Here is a 9,466-nt window from a genome sequence, read left to right on the forward strand (position 1 = left end):
GAAACGTTAGTTGAGTACTAAAGAGCTCAGGCAGTAGTCAGAAAGAAAACTAAACATACTTATTGGAGGCAATACTGTAATAGAATAGGAAGACAAACACAGCAATTAGTCATTTGGGGAATGAAAAGGAGTGGAATTAGGTTGGAATGCAACAATCCCAATGTCAATAAGTAACAAAGTGGTCAGCAACAGAGAAAAAGCCAAACTTCTGGCAGACACATTAGTGAAGGTTCATGGCTCAGATATTTTATCAGCAAAAGCAATACGGTGAAGGGCCAACAGTCTTGCACAGAATCCAGGGGTTAATATGTGAAGAACTACATCTACAAGAAGCTTAGACCTACCATTCAGGTTGTATGCATTACAACCTGGGGGCCTTTTTAAATGCATGGCAGTCAGCACAAGGAAAAGATGGAATCTGCTACAGTATGCCTGCTCACATGGAGAATAGTGCACTTCTTGCAGTATTAAGGCCGTTCAATAAAGCTGTAAAAATTCCAGCTGCAAGTACACTATCAATCATTGTGCCAGTTTTGAAGCCAGGTAAAGACTCTTCGGACCCAGCAAGCTAAACACTAATAGAGTGTAGCTCACAATTGGGGAAAACTGTGGAAGAATGGTATCCGAAAGGCTAATTTATTTTATATGAAGCAGAGAACTTCTCTTACCTGTTCAAACTTGGTTTCTGAAGGGCAAAAATACAATGAACTGTGTCTTGTGCTTTCAGTGAGAAATTAGAAAACCCCAAACAAACAAGGAAATAGTAGTATCTGTTTTCTTCTATGTAGAAAAGACATGTGATGTGTTGTGGAAAAGGGACTACTAATCAGATTAAATAAGTTAGGTGTGGGTGGCAGGCTAAAAAACTGGGTGCTGGACTTTCTGTTTGGCAGAACAATAGAGGTAAGTACAGAATGACTGCAGTCCAGTATTCTTCAACATCATGATCAATGACTGTTTTTGTCCAGACCAATAATGCAGATGATGGGGCCTTATGATTGCACCCTGTTTGCTACAGTCGACAGGCTAACGAACTCCCCTATGCCAGTTGCCATCTATCTAGCAGGGTATGTGATGAATTTTCTTCACTGCCAAAATTCAGAAAACTAAACAAGCAGTCAGCACCACTGCACAAGGTACTGGGAATGTGTTGTCTGTGTGTCCACCACAAAACAACTCAATCACTATGACACAATTTAATCCAATAAATTACAAAAACCTGCAAGACATACTAGAAGAACATTTGAAATCATCCTGCTGCCTTGATATTCTACCATCACCACTTTTCAAAAAGGTTTCAGACTGCATGACCACAGATATGCTTCAAATTGTTAACATGTCTCTTCTCTCAGGTGTTTTCCTGCAGGCAATGAAAACAGCAGTAATCAAACCACTCCTGAAAAAGAACAATTTAGATCCATCAGAAATGAACAACTATAGGCCGATATCAACCCCCCTTTCAAATTATTGAAAGAACTGTTTTTCAACAATTGAACAGATACCTAAAGAAAAATGACTATTTTGATGTCTTCCAATCAGGATTCCCATCACATCACAGCACAGAGACCGCTCTTGTCAAGGTCCTCAATGACATTCATTTAAACACAAACAGTGGCAAAATTTCAGCTTTGGTATTACTTGATCTCAGTGCTGCATTTGACACAGTTGACCACAAGATACTACTGGACAGACTTGAAAACTGGGTGGGACTCTCTGGTGCAGCTCTAAATTGGTTTAAGTCCTATTTAAATGACCGGGACTGTTTTGTCTATAGGCAATTACACATCTGAGCGGATGAAAATGGTATGTGGAGTACCTCAGGGATCAATTCTGGGGCCTCTGATATTCAACATCTACATGTTATTCTTGGATCAGTTAATGGAAAACAACAAAATAAATTACCATAGCTATGCAGATGACACACAAATTTACATCATCATAACAGCAGGGGATTATAGTCTCATATAAACACTGAGTAGATGCATCGAACAAGTCAGTGAGTGGAAGTGCCAGAATTTTCTTCAGTTAAACAAAGAAAAAAACTGAAATACTTGTTTTTGAAGCCAAGAAAGAAAGGTTAAAGGTTACTGTTCAGCTTCAATCTGTTACAATGAAATGTACAAACCAAGCCAGAAATCTTGGTGTAGTCATTGACTCAGAAGTCAATTTCAACAGCCACATTAAGACAATCACAAAGTCAGCCTACTATCACCTTACGAATACATCAAGGATTAAAGGACTAATGTCTCAGCAGGATTTAGAAAAACTGGTTCATGCATTTATCTTTAGCAGACTAGACTACTGTAACAGTGTCTTTACAGGACTCCCTAAAAATTCAATCAGACGACTGCAGCTCATACTGAATGCTGCTGCTCGAGTCCTAACAAGGACCAAAAAAGTAGATCACATCACTCCAGTTCTTAGATCTCTGGACTGACTTCCTGTCTTCCAGATAATATACTTTTTTAAAAAAAAAATCCTGCTGATGGTTTACAAAGCACTAAATGTTTAGACCCAAAATACATAGCTGATCTGCTGTCACTTTATGAACCATCTTGACCTCTGTGGTCATCAGGTACTGATCTGTTTTCAGTCCCGAGAGTTAGAACTAAACATGGTGAAGCAGTGTTTACCCATTATGCTAAACATATCTGGAACAAACGCCGTGAAAGCTGTATGTCCACTCCAACTTGCACTTCTTTTAAATCAGAGCTCAAGACTTTCGTTTGCCGCTGCTTTACTATTATAGCTTATTTTAACTTGTTTTAAATGCAAATTATAATTTTATTTTTTAATATATTTCTAATTTTCCTTTTCTTTTTTATGTTTTATTATTTTTGTCATTTTAATTGTACTCTTTTATGCTTGTCTGAATGTTTCCAATGCTTTTAATGTATTAAATGTAAAGCACATTGAGTTGCCCTCATGTATGAAATGTACGATACAAATAAAGCTGTCCTGCCTTGCAGATAAGTGGACAGAATTTTAAATACATACAAAGGAGTTTAATCAATGACAGGAAAGAGATTCTTAAAAGGGTCTATAGGAGTCTATAAAGGAAGGATTTGCTTTTCAGATGTTGTTTTTTATTTTATTTTTTATTTAGCCTTTATTTACTCAGGTTGGTCCTGTTGAGATACAAGGACCTCTTTTTCAAGGGAAGCCTGGCCAAGACAGCAGCTTGAGAAACATTAAAATTGCAGCAATTAAAAATAAACTAGTGGTGGGACGCGATTAAAAAAAAATCTAATTAATTACAGGTTTTGTAATTAATTAATCACAATTAATTGCACTCTTGTCAAATAGCAATATTTGACACAATAAGTGAAGTTTTTCAATTCAAATAAAATTGTGGTTGACAGTTGAATCAATGAATAGACATATACATGTTTATAATTAAAAATTTATAAAATTTTTAAATGGGACATACAGAGAAAAATGATTTTGCTGATTTAAAGCCTGGATTTAGTTGTTTTTTCCATTGTATGGCACATAACATCAGCATAAGTAGTTCAAGGACGTTCAAAAAGTTGAAAATCCACAGATTCATTGTTTTCATTGTTTCTGGGTCTGATAAATGGTGTAATTTTGATGGTGTTTTTTTAGGAATATAATTTTTTATTTATTTATTTTTTATAAACAAAAAGTTTATAATTAAGTTATGAAAAGACAGATATTTTTGTTGTTTAAGTTATTCCTCCTCCAAGGAGGCAGAGCGTCGACAGAGTAAAAACTTAAACAACAAAAATGTTGGTTTCATTTCTAATTATCTGCATTTTTCATATGTCTCCTACATTCACAGATTACTGCAAAATCAAAGTGCAATTATAGTGATTATATTCAACATTTTAAAACTTTTTGTAAACTCAAGCACTGTCTTGAAAAGTGGTCTATTATGGCATGGCTACACCATTAGCCGTTAGCAGGACTGTCGTAGCTAATGTTAGCTCTGGTGCTAACAGCAACATGTTTTACACTGAGATGATCAGAAAACTCTTTGTTGCACAATTTACACACAACCAGGCTTTAATCCAAGCTGACATCAGGAAGATTTTTACAAGAAAACTTTTTGCCCAACAAGCTCAATCTGATCTTCCTTCACTGTTCATCAGTGCGCTGATGTCACTCAGTGCTTCTTCATCGTGGCTGGTAAACAGACTTTAGGTTCATTAGCGCCACCTATTGGGCTGGAGTGTTCATCAAAGTTACTGGTGTGCCACAAATTAGGGAACTGAGAAAGGTGCGATTAAATGCGTTAATTTTAATTAATCAAAATTAACACGTTAAAGTCCCAGCCCTAAAATAAACACCAACTCACATAACAAAATAAATAAAATGCATGCTAGATAAAAGCACAAGATTAAGAATTTAAATTAAAACAATAAGTGTGATAAGTAGCTGCAGCAAAATATTTCATACAGTTTTTAGAAGTTCCAATCGTGATGAGTTCTTTTAGATTCAGTGTGTTCTGCAATGAGTTCCAGGCAGCAGGTGCAGAGAATTTAAAATAGTGTTTCCCAAATTCAGAATTAAACTTTGGCATGTTTAATACATACAAATCATTGAAACGTAAACAGTAATTGATGTTTTTAGAAATGTAATCACATAAGTAATGTGGAAGTAGACCTGGATTGCTTTGTAAATAAAAGTGTACCAGTGTGTAAGACGGTTAGTAGCCAAAGAGGGCCACTCAACTCAAGCATACAAGGTGCAGTGATGAGTGAAAGGTCTACAATCCGTGACGAACCTTAAGGCATCATGATACACAGAATCCAGAAATCATAAACAATTTGCAGGGGCATTCATGTAGAAAAGGTCAAGCATAGGGAGGAATGTAGCAGCAACCAACTTTTTCCTGGCAGCAAAAGAAAAACAAGACCTGTGACAAAAAAAAGAATCCCAGTTTCAACCCTAATCTTTTTACCAGTTTTTTTTTATGTGAAATTTAAAAGAAATCCAATCATCAATTAAAATACCAAGATACTTGTAACAGGTCACAAGTTAAATCTCACAACCTTGTAATGATAAAATGCCGAGAAGGAGCTCAGGTACTTTCCTGCCATTGGAGAAAAGGATCAGTTTAGTTTTGGAAGCATTAAAAACAAGTTTTAGCTCAATGAACTGACATTCCACAAGGTTAAAAGCAATCTGTAACTTGTCAAAGGCCTCAATGAAGGTGGAGCCGCAGCAGTATATGATTGTATAATCAGCATAAAAATCAACTTTGGCATTAGGGACATGTCTGCCCAAAGTGTCCACATGAATAACAAACAGAAGTGGGCCCAGAACTGAGCCCTGTGCCACGCCAGTAGAAACATTTAACAATGTGAATGAGTTGCCTTCAAGATTAACACATTGTTTTCTGTCAGACAGCTAATTATCAAACCAGCCAATGGCCTTCTCAGACAAACCAATATCAAGCAACCGTTGCTTCAAAGTGGAGTGGTCCACTGTGTCTAAGGCCTTAGAAAGGTCAACAAAGAGGGCTGTACAGCTTTTTTGTGATCTAAAGAGTTGATTATATCATTGGTGTATTTAGGGAGGCTGTGATAGTCCTGTGTTGTTTCCTGAAGCCAGATTGAGGAAAACCTTCAACTGATCGTTAACTTGACCTTCAAGCACCTTTTACAAAATGGACAACTTGGATATGGGTAATTAGTTATCCACCCAGGTCGGGTCCCCCCTCTTTTGAAAGGGGTAGAACATAAGCAACCTTCCAAATTTCAGGAATACAATTTGTCGTAATAGTGAGATTAAAAAGACATTGGAGGAGTCTAGCATTAAAATCCACAGCTAACTTAAAAATAATAGGGTTCTAAAGAATATGGGCTTGCAGATTTAGTTATGTCCAGAGAGGAGGGCTCTGCGGACCTCTTCCACTGAGAACAACCTAAAAAAGGAAGGTTGACCAGCAGACATGGGGCCAACAGACATGTGACCAGCATCTGGAGCAGAAGGCACAGGATTATGGGTAGGTGCTATTGGGGGAGAAGACTTGGAGAATAAAGGAGCCAGAGGCAATGAGATGCTTATTAAAACAATCAAGCATGGAAGCCCTATCATTTACAGTGGTGGCATCATTAACAATACAGGGTGGGAGTTCACTGTGGTTATCTGTGGCTGAAATAGATTTTATCACTTTCCAAAAATATTTAGAGTCATTTTAATACTTGATTGTTGCAGAAAGATAAAAATCAGGCTTTTCTGATAAAGGTAAAACTATTTCTGAGTTGCCTAAATATGTGCCTATCTGCCTCAGACCTGTTCTTCCTAGCCTTAGCCAAAGCAAGGTTTCTGTTATGCAGTAGATCGGCTAAATCAGACATGAACCATGGATTATCCCTCCCTTTGACCTTCCATCTTCTGAAGGGAGCATGTTTATCAACCAGAGAAGAATTTCCATGCAGTCGTCATGTCATTAATTAATTCAATATGTCCCCAATTAAAGTTATACAGATCATGAAAGAAACCCTGTTGAACAAAAGCCCTCATGTTACGTTTTACAACCTTGGCATTTCTAACTGCAGCAATCACGCAGGGGTCACATCATTTGCAAAAACCCCTGATTTTTGGGATAAAGAATTTCTTTCCCATGTAATAGTAAGACAACGGTCAGATTTACTTTCAGAAAATAATTTATAAAACACTATGTCATTCCTGTTGAAGGGATGAAGAATGACAATTTAAGTTGATGCCACATTTTTTTCATTAAATCATGATTTTTTTTATTTAAAAAGTATTTCTTTTCCTTTAGGTGTTCCTGGATTTTTTTTGGTTTATTTTCATTTTAATATCATATTATCGTATTAAAATTTCATATAGTAAAATTATACTCAAGTATCCTCCACAATCTGGCGACGATGCATGTCATGAGAAAAAAACACAAACCACAGATGTCCATGATGGACATTGCATACTCAACCTGTAAAAAATGTAACCTAATGAAGATATTTATATGGTCTCCAGGAGCTATGAGTTTAGTTTTTTTGTAAGGCTCATTGAAAATGTGTAAGAACTTCACATTTGAACAAGTTGGCTCGTCAATGAAATCTTGTGTATCAAAGAATCAGAATGGCAAATTAACATTTGTGTAATCAAGTGTTTCTGTTAAGTAAAGGAATTAAATGGGATTTATTTTAGGCGTGGCTGGATTTCTTGGGTTTAAATGATTTGTTTTGAGTTTAGTAATAAATTTTAAAAATGTGAATGATTTTGGATAAAACTGGTATTGTTCATTGAGACAAAGTTTTTTTTTGCTCATTGGGTCTAATTGTGCTTTGGACCATCAAGATGAAAGCATCAATTTTGACACATTAACACTGAGAAACTGTCATCTGTCAAGTGAGACGAGGCACCCTATTACATCCACTCGATGTATAAATTTGTTAGCTATTGTTGCATATAGCATTATGGTTATGTTGTGAAGCCCAACTTTTTTAACCCTTTTAGCACTATAATACTCATTTCCTCATTTCCACTCATTTCCTCCCTCTCCCCACACGGCACTCAGTCATTACCGTAATACATGTAATAGCACCAGAAAGCCCCGTTTCACAGCTTTCAGGGGCAGTTTGAATGATTAAAACTGCACGAAGTAGCGAGGAGTTACAGTAATTTGAAATACACATGCGCTGCGGTGTCACCGGTGATCCCTGTGGTTTTAAAAGGGTTAAATAGCCATTCCAAATTTTAATTTATAGTGATTTTATATTTGACCAATAAGTTTCTTCTGGCTGGAAATGACATAGAAGGTTCAAGTTCACTTTATTGTCTTCCCATGGGAGAACTTTGTCTTGGAAAAAAGCAAGCTGCACTGCAACACACAAGACAGAACACATACTACTAAGACATAAAATATCCATCCATCCATTATCTATACACCGCTTAATCCTCACTAGGGTCGCGGGGGGGGGGGGGGGGGGGGGGGGCTGGAGTCTATCCCAGCTGACTCGGGCGAAGGCAGGGGACACCCTGGACAGATCGCCAGTCTGTCGCAGGGCCACATACAAAGACAAACAAGCACTCTCACATTCACACCTACGGGCAATTTAGAATAATCAATTAACCTCAACATATTTTTGGACTGTGGGAGGAAGCCGGAGTACCCGGAGAAAACCCACGCATGCACAGGGAGAACATGCAAACTCCATGCAGAAAGATCCCGGGAAAGCCGGGACGCGAACCAGGGACCTTCTTGCTGCAAGGCGAAAGTGCTAACCACTACTCCACTGTGCAGCCCCTACACATAAAATATGTAACATATAATCTTAGACATATAAATAAGGTGCAATAATATAAGAACCTGAAATACATACATACCCACATACAAACATGTCACACATCCCCATGCACACAACACCCAATTACCTCCCTTTGGTAGCTGCACCTAACTACTCAGTCAGAATTTTTAGTCACATGTTTTTCCCCCCTTAATTTTTGCTTTGCAACTGCAAAGAAAAGGAGGGTGTGGTTAAAATTCTGTATTAAAACCTAAAATTTTCAATTGATGGAGATGAAAACAAGTCATTTTCATGTTTGTTGTGTCTTTTATCTTGACAAAATGTGCGCACAATTTATGAATATATTTATGGACTACAAATCTGCCAGCTTCATAACAGAAAGGAGGAAGATCCTGATAAAATAAACATGTTTCAGAACTTTAAATGTAAGACTGGAGGCTGAGAAATGTCTGTGATTATAACATCCTGCATCCTGATGATTGTTTTGCAGTTCATTGTATATTTATTAAATGCATCACAAAATACTACAAGGACATATAAGGACTAACATCAGTAGCAGAGTTTAACCAGCAGGTGTCGCCACTTGTAAACCCACGCTGTGTCCATGGGGCCTGTGATGGAGCTCCAACACCACTTTTGCTGAACACTGGAAATAACTGATCTAAATTAGAAGTGATGCATGCTACAAATACATGTTTCATTCTCTCCTCTATTAGGTTCAGTCCTAACAGCAGAAACCTTAACATTGGGTGGGTGCCAATTAGGTAACAGATTGTCTTACTAAGGGTTTACTGGAGGGTCTGTTTTTTTAAACGTAACGTCGACTGATGTTTTGACTATTAATGACTATTTACAATCACTTCCCCTTGGGATTACTGAATTCTTCGTGTGGAATCCAGATTGTGAACAAATTAAAGTCACTCACCTCTGTAAAGCTAGACAGACTTAGGAAGGATAATACAATCTAAAATAGCTGGCGTTATGTAATTTTGCCTTCAAAATAAAATACATAAGCGGCAGCTAGCTAAAATAAAAAAAAATTGCTTGGTAGTTTCAAATAATATAAACATTTGGCCCTAGAAAATGTTAAAAACCTGAAAAAATATTTTAAAATAACAGCTAAAGTTTCAATATTTGTGGCACGTAAGTCAATAACAGTTTTACTTTCAGAAACACTACCGGAAGTTGTGTGTATTTCACTGCTAACTTGCCTCTGTCTCCTCCGT

The sequence above is a fragment of the Amphiprion ocellaris genome, chromosome 18 (genome assembly GCF_022539595.1).
Source record: "Amphiprion ocellaris isolate individual 3 ecotype Okinawa chromosome 18, ASM2253959v1, whole genome shotgun sequence".
Classification (NCBI taxonomy): Eukaryota; Metazoa; Chordata; class Actinopteri; family Pomacentridae; genus Amphiprion; species Amphiprion ocellaris.